Source organism: Lissotriton helveticus, chromosome 11 (assembly GCF_964261635.1).
Source record: "Lissotriton helveticus chromosome 11, aLisHel1.1, whole genome shotgun sequence".
Taxonomy (NCBI): Eukaryota; Metazoa; Chordata; class Amphibia; order Caudata; family Salamandridae; genus Lissotriton; species Lissotriton helveticus.
In genome coordinates, this window is record NC_136072.1 from 129,482,285 (window position 1) to 129,496,665 (window position 14,381).

The following is a 14,381-nucleotide window of genomic DNA, read 5'->3' on the forward strand; positions in this document are numbered from 1 at the left end:
AGTGTCGTGTTAACTGGAATGTCTGAAGTCTGAGCTGTGAGCTTGGCTGTTCGATCTGCTAGATCGTTACCCTGGGAAATGATATCAGTAACTTTCGTATGTGCCTTGCACTTCATGATAGCGATAGCTGTCGGTAAATGTTTGCATCTAACAGAGCTTGAATGAGGAGACCATGCTGAATCTTGGTTCCATGAGAAGTCATGAAACCTCTCTCCTGCCAGAGCACTCCAAAGTCGTGTACGACTCCGAATGCGTAACGTGAATCTGTGTATATGTTTACTTTCAGGTTCTTGGCACGTATGCAGGCTTGGGTCAGAGCGACTAGCTCTGCTGCTTGAGCAGACAGGGTGTCAATACGATGTGTTTCTATAACTTCGGTGTCAGTAGTCACTGCATACGCGGCTACTAGTTCTCCTGTACTTGTTCTCATACATGAACCATCCACATAGAGTGTCAGGTCGGGATCAGGTAATGCAATGTCTGTCAAGTCTTGTCTTGGCTTTGTCATGGTGTTAACAACTTCCACACAGTCATGTGTGGCAGGATTTGAAGTAACTGACGGTAACAGTGTAGCTGGATTTAAAATGTTGCAGCGTCTGATTTCTATGTGTGGCTGGAACAGTGTCAGTTCATAACCTGTTAAACGTGCAATTGTCAAGTGCTGAGTCTGTGTTCGGTTCAAAAGAACTTCCACGGAGTGTGGAACTTGTACTGTCAGGGAGTGTCCTAACACTATGGAATCACTTTGTCTGATAGCTAGAGCTGTGGCTGCAACTGACTTGAGGCACGCAGGCAGAGCCTGGGCCACTGGATCTAATGTGCTAGAAAAATAAGCACAGGGCTTGTATTGTCCTGCTTGATCTTGTGTGAGAACAGATAATGCAGTACCATCACGTTCTGTAACAAAAAGTGTAAAAGGCTTACTGTAGTTCGGTGTTGCTAGAACAGGTGCTTGGCATAAAGCTTTCTTTAACTCATTAAAAACAAGTGTATGTTCCTGGGTCCAAGGGAGGACAGTCGATACGGCTGCCTCCTGCGTCGTTAACTGTATCAGTGGCTTGGCTAGAAATGCATACTGAGGAATCCATTGTCTACAGTAAGAAGTGAGGCCGATAAAAGCTCGCACCTCCTTCTGTGTCTTGGGCTGTGGAAGACGTGCTATTAACTGGATACGGTCAGGTGTCAACTGCCTACCCCTCTTGGACAGTAAGTGTCCCAAGTAGACCACTTGCTGGACACAGAATTGCAATTTGGAAGGGGACACCTTGTGCCCCATCTCGGCCAGAAAATACAGAACTGTAAGTGACGCACGTTCGCAGTCACGTTCAGAACGGGCTGTGATCAGTAGATCATCGACATACTGGAGCAGGGCAGTGTCAGTTGGCATGTGAATATTGTCTAGTTGTCTCTTAAGTGCTTGACTATAAATGCTAGGACTTTCTGTGAAACCTTGAGGTGCTCGTGTGAATTTATAGCTTCTTCCATTTAAACAGAATCCGAAAAGGAACTGGCTGTCTGGATGAATGGGGACACTGAAAAATGCGTTCTTGAGATCGATAACTGTGAAGAACGTGGCTTCAGAATCAATGGCTGTTAATAGGGATGAAATATCTGGGACCACTGGGTACTGTGGTATAATACATTTATTAAGTTCTCGAAGGTCAATCACTAATCGATAAACTGGAGGTGCATTTGGATCAGTACGTTTCAGGACTGGAATGATAGGAGAATTACATACATTGGAGTCAGTTTCTACAACCACTCCTTGAACAATAAGCTCGGCAATAATTCTGGATAAGGCTGCTACAGCCTCAGGTGGCAATTTGTACTGTCTGATTTGTGGTAAAACAACACCTTGCTTCAGAGTCACACGATGGGGTGTGATATGCATACAACCTACATCAGTTGGACCTTTCGCCCATAAATGCTGTGGTACATTCAATAATCTTGGATCAAAATCACGTAATACATAATGACCTTTGAAATCTCGGAGGAACAGGCGGACCCCTTCTGGGGAGCAGCATATGACTGCTCCTAATTCTTTTAATGTCTTAATACCTAACAAATTTTCTGGACAAGACTTCGTGAGTAACAGATCTGTAGTTCGGGACAATGGACCAACCTCTAGAGTAACTGGTTTCGATATTTCATTAACAATAGGCTTTCCTGAAAATCAAAGGGAAACATTTCTAGAGCCTGAGAGTGGAGCCCCTGGAACCTCGTCATGACTGATGGTAGTCCTACTTGCCCCTGTATCAATCAGAAACTTTCTGTCTTTCCCCAATACTTGACTGTGTACATAGGGACCCTCTTGATCTACAGGAATCTCGATGAGAGGCAAGCCTACCTCCCTCTCTAGGCTGTTTCATGAATATGGCTGGTAATCTGGATACTCTGACTGTGCGTACTGGTACATCTGCTGTGTAACATGCTGTGTTGCAGCGATAGGCTGCGGTGCTGTAACTGTCTGCTGTGCATTCTGCGGTGGTTGGGGAGTCTGTGAAACTTGTTCTTATCTAGGCGGACGTGGTCTTTCTTTAGTTTTACCAGTAGCTATGTTGTGTTTCAGAACTGCACATTCGTTTATAAAATGACCTGGCTGTTTACAGTAATTGCATGTCCCTTTAACGGGAGTTGCAGGATGACTGGCTTGATTCGTACCCCTCTTCTGACTGTCTTGTGGAACAGACTGTGCAACTAATACTTTCATTTTCGTGTCTTTCATACGTATCCTTTCATGTTCCTGCTCTTCCCTGATTCTGGTCTGGTGATACTGGAGCATTTGAAGCATCTGTGACGGAGAATTAGCTTGCCAGGTGCTTTCGACTTTCAAGACTCGATTTTTAACTTGTTGACTTGAATTCTCGACTAGATTAGTAACAAAAAGATGAGGGTACGATTCGCTACTGGTTTTCAGACCACTATTAATAATAAAACATTTTTCAAATCTAGAATAGAAATCACTAGTATCTTCGTCTTGTTTCTGTTTACAGGCTGAGATGGCATCCCAATCTTCCTTTTTCGTGGCTAGTAATCTTGGCAAAACTTGTATCAATAACTCGGGCAATTTTTTAGCTTTATCCCCAAGATGGGTACCTGGTACTCGTGAATTATCTTCAGCTTCTAGAGCTGTCCAATCTATCTTTTTCTCTCCCACCTCCCATTCTTTTTCTTTGAGTTTTTCATATATGCCCGCAAGCAACAGGACCTTTAACATTTTAATGATATCAGGATACGTGTATTCTCCCATACGGAGCATGTCCTTTAATTCACGGTGGAACCCTGCTGGATCTTTGTCATGACAGGGAATTAACTTCTTCATTTCTAAGAGTTCCATTTTTGTGATGGGGTGTAAACAAATACTCGTTCTAGACCACCACCCTCTTTCTTGACTGGATGTACTTCTCGTAACGGATTCTGTCTGTCTATGTAGAATGATTTACTTTCTGGGGGTGAGACGTGAACAAAATGTGGATTCAGAAATGTTCGGTATTTGTGGCGCTGTTCTAGAATGACACTAATTAAATCGGTACCTAGACCTTTCCATCTATACTGTAGTAACTCGTTTAATACATCATGTAGAGGACCTGGATCAGAATGTTGATCCTCATACAGTGTAATGAGGTGCTGGATCATATACATACCCACCAGTCGCTGCTCGGCTGGGGGCCATTTCAGAAACATTTGGGCCACTATTTCGTCTGGAAAAGTGATAGAATCAGTAGTCCACCGGACTGCTGATCGGGCTAGTTCTTGTTCATGAATGGTACTGAGCTCGCTATAACCTATTCGCGATTTCAGAATATGATCGGTAGCTTGGAATACTTGCTCAAGAGAACACTGTTCTGGTGCTGGAGGAGGAACAGCTTTCTTGTAATCTAGGCGTGAGTGTCGGTCGGAAAGTCTAGTTCTACCTACATACGCTATTCTGGAGGGATTCTCGTCGTCTACCTCTTCAGTAGAAGAGTCATCTTCTTTCTCGGTTGCTTGTTTTGCTTCTCGTTTCTCGTGTATCTTTATGATTTCCCTACGAATTTTCTTGTACATACTCTCTATACAATTTTGTGTCTTGTGTCTTCCCTCGGCTATATTGTCACTCCACCTAGTCAGGACTTTCATTTCTTCTTGATCTTTTTCTGGACAATCTTGCTCTCGTATTAAACAGTTAATCAAAAACTTTAAAATCATGAGCTGAGTCTCGACTTTTCTTTGAACCATGGCTTTGTGAATACTTTCTGGATTCACTCCTGTACGGATAAAACGATATATTCTGTCTAGATGGTCTCTCATATCGGGCAGGGTGTCCAAAAAGCCGACAACCCTTCTTAAACGTAATGAATATATGACCATGTGGCCATCGCCTGGAACTGGATCATAACGACATTCAGTAAGTGCTCGCTGGATATCTGCGTATGTAGTTGTTTTTGGCGTACGCTGTAACGCTAGTTCATGTAGCGTCAGACGTCTGGGTTGAGGCGGGGTACGGGGAGAATCTCCCCGTGCGGCTCCTAAACTAGAATCGTCGGTGTATACTGTACGTGCTGGTAAAGTGACTGGAAAAACGGGTACATGTACTGTGGGCTGGGCCGGGGGTGCTGTAACAGGTGCTGTAACATTAACGGGACCCACGGGACCAGTGGCTGGAGGAGCAGGAATTACATTATTAACGGGAACAGGCGGAACAGGATTTGCATATTCTGGGACTGTATCGTCCAAATAGGACGAAAGAAAAATATCAGCTGCGGTCGGTTTATGACGTAGCTTAATCGGGACCAATGGCGGCGGAAAATTACAGGGTGCTTCCGGGGTTGCTTTTGGCAAGCCCTCGGCAAGAAGAGGATACATACCCTTAATAAGGGCATTTCTCTGTCTGTCTGACTGTTCTGCTCTAACTCGTTCACCTTCTTCGATTAATTCCCTTTCTTGGGCTTTTTCTGAGGATTCTCTACTTAATTCTGTTTTTCTGAATTCTTTTTCGGTTCTTTTGTGAGATTCTTTGCGCCATAACTCGATGGCATCTTTCTGGGACTGTCTGGCTTTCTTTTTCCATAATGCTTCTTCTACTCGCATGATGCACTCGGCATCCCATGTACCTGATACGGGCCATCTATATTTCTCTTCTGGTTCCTTGGTATAGTCCGCCCATAAGTCTAGATATATTATGGCATCTAAGCCATGCTTGTGATACATAAAATGTCCTGGACTGTCCCTAGGAGGGACAGGAACTGCTTCCTCGAGTAACCCTTTTCTGGTCTTTAACTGACGTAACTTCGAGAACAGAGGCATTTCACTAATACACTTGAAACACAATACACAATAATCATAATAATAATATAGCGAACAAAACTCTCATACCACGACATAAAAATACATGAATAACAATTCGAACAGAATACTACCTGATACACTGAAAACAGAACACATGAATTTCTCGAGAACAAAACTTACTAGAATTACTGGATGCACTGCTAAAACAGTACAGAACATACCGGTCCCATAAAGAGACACGTCAGGACCCGTACCCACCTAGGTGGATACTTCGTGCTGGATCTGCGTACCCAAACCCATCGGACCAGGAACAAACTAATGCTCCTGTCTAGATACTTCCCCTGCGACGGTACTCACCGGGAAGCAGAAACTGGAAGGCCTCGGACTGGACTGGACTGCTACGACGTCGGACTACGAACTTCGGAAACTTCGGTTACAGGTGGGCCTCCAGATACTTCGGACCTTGCACTCTCGGCTTGGGCTCTGGTCGGGACGAACCGCATTCCACACCGATTCGTCTGGATGTCGGACCGCAGTTTCCGTCTCCTCCGTGGGCCTGAGGGAGACTTGACGCAGAAATATCTGCCGGTGCGCAGTAGAGTTCCGTCACGGCTGTAGAGGATCAGGGGGCCTGCGTGGCTTCGCCAGCGCGTGAGGAAGGGGCTCGTTCCTATTCGGGCGCCATTATGTGGTATATAAATAAATAATACCGGGACTATTTTTGACTATATTAACAATAACAGATAGCTCAATAAATAAGAGGCAGGATCCGATGTGTCCGAGTCAAAAGGATTTATTCAGGCAAAAAGGAAGGGACTGGAACGGGACAGCCTGAAATAAAATAAGAAGGAAGGCAGCTGCACCATTTCATCGACAGTGCAGCATATATATAGTAATACATTACATTACATTGCATACAGTAGGCGTAACTTATGACAAACGTAAGATAAGAGTGCATGGGTGGAGAAAGAAGGCGTGTACAGGGCGTGCATTGAGACATGTGGTATGAACGTCACAAAAGTGTCATGAATGGGGCAGAAACATGGAGGGGGCTACTCAAGCAGCTGGGACCTTTAACCTAGTGGTGCGCGCAAACGGGCAATGACGTGTTACCAGGGAGAACTGGGGGCTATGACTTCTGCACTAGAAGAGGAGACTAAAGTCTGCGGTGTCAGGACGACATGTACCTATAGCATATCTGGTATCTGGTGTTTGGAGTACATGTTGATAGAATCCAAAAGTTATCAGGGCAAAGGCTACTTGACACTAAGACTGGTGCATGCATTATTCTACATGTATTGCGTGTGTGAGGAATATTCTATGAATATTAATACAGTATTTCTCTTACATGGAGACAGAAAGGCTAGACCATGGCTGAAACTATTGATGCGATTCAGTAGCTTAGGAATGCAGAGAAGGAGGGCTGGACTGATAACTAGAAGCATAACATACTCTTGGCAGACAGGCAGGCAGAGCCAGGCCGGGCCGGGCACTGTGCGGCAGGAAGTAAGCAAAGGGTCAGGGATGCAGGTGGGGGCTGTATCGCTCCTCGGAATGGTTTCAGGAGACTTGAGCTTGAATCTGGTGTCCGGGCCCTTTTGAGGCCTAGGAACGGGGACAATTCAATGAATTAACGTGCACACTGTAAAACGTGGCAACATAGGCCTAGTACTCGTTGCTTTCACGAGAACTGGATACTGGCATACTAGAGTTGGACACAACTATGATTGCGTCTTTAATTGATTATAGGGGGATACATATGCATATCGATCATGCACATATAGCATAGGATGGGGAACACGTAGGCACATATAACATGGCAAAATTTACTTTTCCACAGATCCAAGAATAACTTTTTCATATTTTGTTAGCCTATTATTTGTCAAATGCTGTGTTTTGCTTCTAGTAAGGAGAATTTCAACTGAATGTGGTACATATACTTTTACAGGAAATCCCATAATTATTCCTTCACTCTGTTCTAAACTCACACTAGTTGCAGCTACTGCTTTTAAGGAACCTGGTAATGCCTTTGCAACAGGATCAAGCACAGCTGAGAAATATGCTATTGGCTTTCTCAGTCTTCCATGTCTCTGAATCAGAACTGATACTGCACATCCTTCTCTCTCACTGCAATACAGCTCAAATTCTTTTTCATAGTCTGGCATTCCCAATGCTGGAGCTTCACACAGACTTTTCTTTAGCTGTTAAAAAGCTTCTAACTCAGTTTCTGTTAAGGTAATCGGTCTTTTATGTCTGCTTTTGTCAGTCTCTGCAATGGCTTTGCAATTACTGAGAATCCACTAATCCATTGACGACAATAACCTACCATTCCTAGAAACATTCTGACCTGTTTTTGTGTTCTTGGTGGTTGCATTGCCTGAATCATTTTTATTCTCTCTGTTGTCACTTGTCTGATTCCTTTTGCAATTCTATGACCAAGATATTTTACTTCTTGTTCACAAAACTGTAATTTTGCAGGACACACTTTATGTCCCTCATCTGCCAAATGATTCAAAAGAGTAATGATATCTGTCACACAATTATCTCGCGTTTTTGCAGCCACAAGGAGATCCTCAATATACTGCACTAACGTAGATTTTCCAGGTAAATCTAGATCTTCCAAGGATTTCTTTAGCAACTGATTAAAAATAGATGGACTCTCTGTATACCCTTGAGGGATACGACACCATGCTAGGATACGGTCTTGGAACCTAAACGCAAAAATTTGCTGGATTTCTGGATGCAATGGAACAGTAAAGAATGCATTACATAAGTCTATAACTGTATATCATTCTGCACCATGCGGAATCTGATATAAAATTACCGCTGGGTTTGGCACAACCGGGCAACATGGAACAACTATTTGATTAACCTTTCTCAGGTCTTGAACAATCCTGAAAGTTCCGTTTGGCTTTTTGATTCCCATAATCGGTGAATTACATGGACAGCTCTCAATTTCGTTCAGAACCCCTTGTTTTATGAATTTGTCAATTACAGGTATGACACCTTCAATAACTTCTGCTTTCATTTTATACTGCGGAATGTTTGGATAATTTGCTCCTTGTTTTACTGTGAATTTTAACTGGATCCACATTTTTCATCAGACCCATTTCACTTCCTGTGAGATCCCAAATTTTAGCATTTACTGTCTCTTTTAATTCTTCAGGTAAATTATTTTTATGAAATACAGAAAATAATTTATTTTCTTCTGCTTCAACCATTAACATTGTTAACTTGTAAAGCCCATCTTCTTCTTGGGTTTGGAGCTCAATACCATCCGGTGAACAATATATTTTACAGTTCATCTTGCAAAGGATGTCCCTTCCTAACAGGTTTACAGGACTGATGTCACAAACTACAAATCTATGCATGTCCTTAAATTTACCAAGTTCAACTTCAACTGGTTCTGTTAAATCTGTTTTAATTTGTTGGTAACTACACCTACTACTTGGATAGTGTCACCAGAGAGAGGCAGGTTTTCTATTTCCACTGATCTAACAGAAGAACGGGTAGCACCGGTGTCCACAAGAAAAGTGATTTCTACATCATTCACTTTACCATTTGCAAATGGACCAGTCTGATCTACCTCAAGAGTGGCTCCAAGCACACACTCTTCCACCTCTCTCAGGCACCGTCAGAAGTAATCCTCAGAATCACTCCCTCCATCTTCTTTCAATAAATACGGTTGAGAAACATTTGACACATTCCCTCTTGGCGATCTGTTTACCTGTTCACCTCCGCAGAATCCTGTTTCTGTACTGTATCTCTGCACATTTACACAGTTTGGAAGTGGCAGTTGTGGTATCTGACTCTGCTGTAACACTATCTGTCGCTGTAGCCGTTGCTGCTGATTTATTTCATTCTGCATCTGTGGATTTAATGATGCATTTTTTAAATTTCTGGGCGGATTCTTACATTCACGCTTCCAGTGTCCAATTTCGCCGCAATTGAAACATGGGAGTTTCTGTTTCAACTCTTCAATATTTCCCATCAATCTGGGCTTATTACCTTTAAATTTCCCTTGATTTTGAGGAACATTTTTATTTTCTTGTGATGCTCTTTGTTGTTCAGCCACTTTTACCTGTGCCCACATAGCTTTTTCTTTTAGCTTCTTTTGTTTAGCATCTAATTCATCACTGCAGTATTTTGCTTTTCTCAAAATATCATCTACTGTGAGCAATTGCCAGCCAACTATTTCAGATCTGATCATTTCACCAATTTCAGGTCTTAAGTCATAGACAAATCTGTAAATGAAATGGCTCATATCCTTTTCACTAAATTTCTCATAACCACTGTATTGTTTAAATACCAGCAGTAATCTTTCATAGAATGAATGTACTGATTCTTTGAGCTCTTGGTTTGTTCTGTCTATTTTAACCCAATCTACTTCCTTTGGGGGAATCTTGTTTTTTAACCACACAATTACTTTTTCGTACACATTCATAACATCTGATGATGGAGCACCTGTTACCTTATCTCGAGCAGGTTCTTCTTTAGGCCAATCTATAGAAATTTTACATTCTGTCCATAGATCTGATGGGACAACTATGTCAAAGAATCCATTGAGATCAACCCACAAAACTTTTGAGACCTTTACAAATCTGTCTACCTGTCCATACCATTCCACAGGTTTTTCTCTCAGCCGAGGAAAACCATTTGTAAACAGTAAAATGTCTTGTCTTGTCCATGGGACATGCACATACCCTCCTCCTGGTATTTCTCTCATTGGGAACTCATTTGCTACTTCTCCTCTTTCTCTTTTTTCTTCCTCTCTTTTCTTTGTCCATTTTACTCTCCATTTACTTAATTCACCCAATCTTTTTAGAAACACAATTAAATCTTTTATATGAATGATTCTTCCTGTGGTATTCATATTTTCAATGTCTTTTTCAGAGAAATCCACCCTGTAATGTTTCTGCAAATGTGTCTGTCTACTCGAATCTACTTCTAATTCAGCAGCCATTTCCTCCAATTGATCATACTTGGTTTTCGTTTTCCATTGTATACTTTTACAAATAAATAATAATTCATCATCTGGATATAGCTTCAAACTGTCAGTTCCAATTGTACCAATAATTAATTCCTCCAAATCTGCTTTCAACTTTGCAACATCAAGTAATTTATTTTCTGGGGTTTGTGGGGTGTTCGTTAAATCTATTTTATTCGGACTCTTTTCTGGAGTTGCAGGATCAGATTCTGCACCAAATGGAGTTTTACATGACGAACATTGATTAAAAGTTAAATCAGGCATCATTGGTTTTTCTCTGTGAATTTCTGATAAATCTGAATAAAATTTTTCAGCCACTTTTTGAATTTCTGCATTTAAGGGAACAGTCAAAGCTGAATGTCTAACTTCTCTTTTATCAAATACTGGAAGAACAGGTCCAATCGTTACTAGTACTGTTACTGCTTCCATGCTTTTAGTTAACTGCTGTATTAATTCATCTTTTGATCTGAAATATTTTGAAGTATTTGGTATTTCCTCACATCTTTCTGTTCTCATTACATTTCTTGGGACTTCATTTCTCTGAACTGGGGTTTCTGCATAATTTCTATTTTCCACTGATATGCTAGAATTAGATCTTGTTTCTACTCTTTCGGGTGTTTTTCCATTATTCGAATTTGATCTAGGGGATGTCTCATCAATAATTTCCTTTGGAGAAGCACTTGGGGTAGCTCTTGGTGGAATTGGGATTCTTGGGGAAGACCATGAACAAACTGGTTGATAAGGTGGCGGTTTTGTAATATAAATCACTTCTAAAACCGGATCTTCTAATTCACTTTCTTCATCATTATTATTTTTCTTTTGAGCACTCTTTTGACCAGACTCCTCAGTGACCATGATTCTTGCTGGATACAAACCATCACACATATCTGCACGTCTCCATCGCCGCATTCTATCCTCATGTGTTTCCCAATTAATATCTAATCTTGTGCCTCTTATTACACCTCTGTTTTCTCGTTCCAATTCAAACATTTCATCCTCCCATTCAGCTAAAGCCTCAAATTGAGTAGGTCTGGGCTTTGGTACAAGATTCATCATCTTTTCTCTTAAGTTTTTCAAAACCTTCATGTTAAACGATCCATCTTCCGGCCATGCTAATACACCATCATTTTTGGTATATTCCATCCAAAGGCAAGTATGATAACCATATTCACCTAACATATAAGCTGCAGGTGTTTTGTACTTATGAAGTAACCTTCCACCTCAATTTTCTTGTCAGGTTTAAGTTTGTTTTTCAATTTCTGAAACCATGAAAGCTTCTTTTTCTCTTTCATGTAATAATATTCCATATTTTAAAACTGTTTCCCTTGCTCCGGTAAAGATCGTAACAAGGAAGTTGTTATTCCACCGCACCAACCAATCCGTGCGCGAAACTCACTAACAAGCCAATCAGGTTAAGCTACGTCACCACCTTGCTCAACCAATAGAAATACTGCTTTCAGGATGAACCAATCAGCTTTCAGCTCGTCTTAGTCACATGAATCAATCAGAGTGCCTACTGTGACGTATGTTAGCCAATCACAGCGCGGACCCTGTGACGTACACTGCCGCTGCAGCTTCTCTGTCTCTCGCTCCTTGAACTAACCCCCCCCTTTACAAAATATTTACACAGCGCCATATTTTACAAATCTTTCAATGAAATTCAGTTAGTAACTCCACAAAAACAAACCATTTGTCTGTTTCGCTAAAATAAAGTGATAGCTTTTACAGTCACTCAAGTATTCTTTTGCGTGAAATAGACGACGCTATTTTCACAGAATATTTAGTTTTGTTGATAAAGTAAGGCTACTCTACCCTTCTAACAAGTAATAACCAACTAGTTTCTCTCTGAATGCACATATAGTAACAATCCAAAGTTGGACTCGATCGTATATTACAAAATCATTTACACACATCCAAACGGAAAAACCCTAACCATACATACATGAATCTAAGTAGGACTTTAACCCACCATAGAAATCCTCACTAGCCAGTAAGATAGACAACGCTTTCTTACCCTTCACTCAAGCTTAGATAAATTCTACTACTCTTTTCACAGTGAGTTTTAAAACAGGACAGGTGTCCCTATACTCGAAAGCTACGATTTCATAGACAATCCTCACTATACATTCTACCTAGCACACCTAAAATCCTTAAACTTGTGCTGTACGTCCACAACACTAGTGATACAAGATTATACCACTATTTTGAAACAGAAAAAATGCACTGTGCAACTTCACCTGTTACACTACACTTTAGTTTGCCGGCAAGCCAGGAATTTTCACACTGCTGGAAAAAAACCTTTCGACTACATATAACAACTTAACAAACTTAACATATGTCAAACATCGATCCTATGTAACTACCATGTAGCTTGTCAGTTACCATAGTAACCGTAACTCTGCTACAAAGTTTATTGATCCAGCGCTCTGAATAAAAAAAAAATTGCCTCACCAACGCTACCTAACACCACAATACTCACCATTAAATATGAATCATTAACACAGGCCCATAAACCTATGAGACATTTATTTTTGAGCGTCTGAATCATGTGACCTAATTAATCAGAACTATTCACAAGCTATTTACATATTTATATACAACTGCAGATTATCATTTCTTACCATGGTTTTTCAGACAAATAATATTTTAATTAATCACTTAAGGCAAATGGATCAACTGATGGTAACTAGACCATGAATAAACAAGACTAGCTTGTCTTTTCAAATCTAATTTTATTAATTTTATTCTTCAAAGAAAGAGCATTTTCGATTAAGAATCTTTATTTTATTAGCAAAACGAAAGCAGCATTTTATTAAGGAAGTGTCTCATTAGACTGACATTTTAAAGGCAAATTAGTTAGCATGAATTAAAGCAAATAACAGTTTCCATTCCCTAATTTCTTTTTTCCCTGTCTAAAACTCACTTAACCTAAAAAGAATAATCATTAAAGACTGCTGTCCTTACGTGCGCCAAAGAGTCCAACAGCACGTCACGCCCTTCAGGAATCTGAAAGTGAGAAGCGCCCTCCGGCCCATGAGGCCAGGTTTTATACCTTTCTAACTAGCTAATCTCCTCAAAATTGTACACTTTTTTTTGGCCATCCAGAGTTCTCATTGGTTGACTTATGTCAGTTCATATTGTGTCATCACCGTTTTCAATCTAAAATCGAGCTTTTCTTAAGCTCTATTGTCCTTTGCTTTCGTGTCATTTTGCTTCCTCGAGAATGTAACATTTCACTTGAGTTACAGTTCAGCTTCCTTGCCTTGGCAATCTTGCCGCTTCCTGTCCTTGAATTTTTCTCTCAGAGCACATTCAGCACAACTTATTAAACTGCATTTTCTGACAAAAATGTCAATGTGGTAAAAGTTTCCACTTCTGTGCAAGGCTCCTCTCTGGACAAGATTCGAAACGCCATCTTTTTGCAGGCCTTAGGCCTCTCTCGGAAACTATTATTCAAACAAACACAAGACATTAATTAATTACAGAATTGAGACCCATTCTGTTACCCACCTCCTTTGCTAAATAATAACCCATTAATTTATGTTACCTAGCTAAAGCACACAAAGCAGCATTTATATCTACCATCTTCATTTAAACCGCAAGGATTCACCACGAGCTTTTGTCACGGAAAAGACATAACATAAGCACACAAATAAGCACATGCCATTAGTTAAACAGCCGCATTTAATACTGACAAAGACAATAGACAAGGTTAGTTTATTATTCTCTTCACATTTGCAACATAGAGCACATATGTTAGTCCCACATGTTTTTCTGTGAAATGCGTTTTAAAACTACGTTGATTAATGTTTTCACCACATGCTTGTTAGTTCAGTTACACTTATTATGGAAGTTTAACTTTGTAAGTTTGAACAAAATATTGTTCATCACCTTGCTCCATCAGCGGCAAAGATCTTATTAACCCCTTCGACGCTGATGACGAGCTGGGCTCGTCATGGCGTAGCCTCCTCGCACGCTCATGACGAGCCCAGCTCGTCACGTAAAGTGCGATATAAAAAATCTCAGCGTACGAGCGGATTTCCGCCCGCACGCATGCGGTTAAGAAGTGAAATGGGGGGGGGGGGAGCTACCCTAGCTATCAAGATGGCCGCATAAGCTCCCGGCT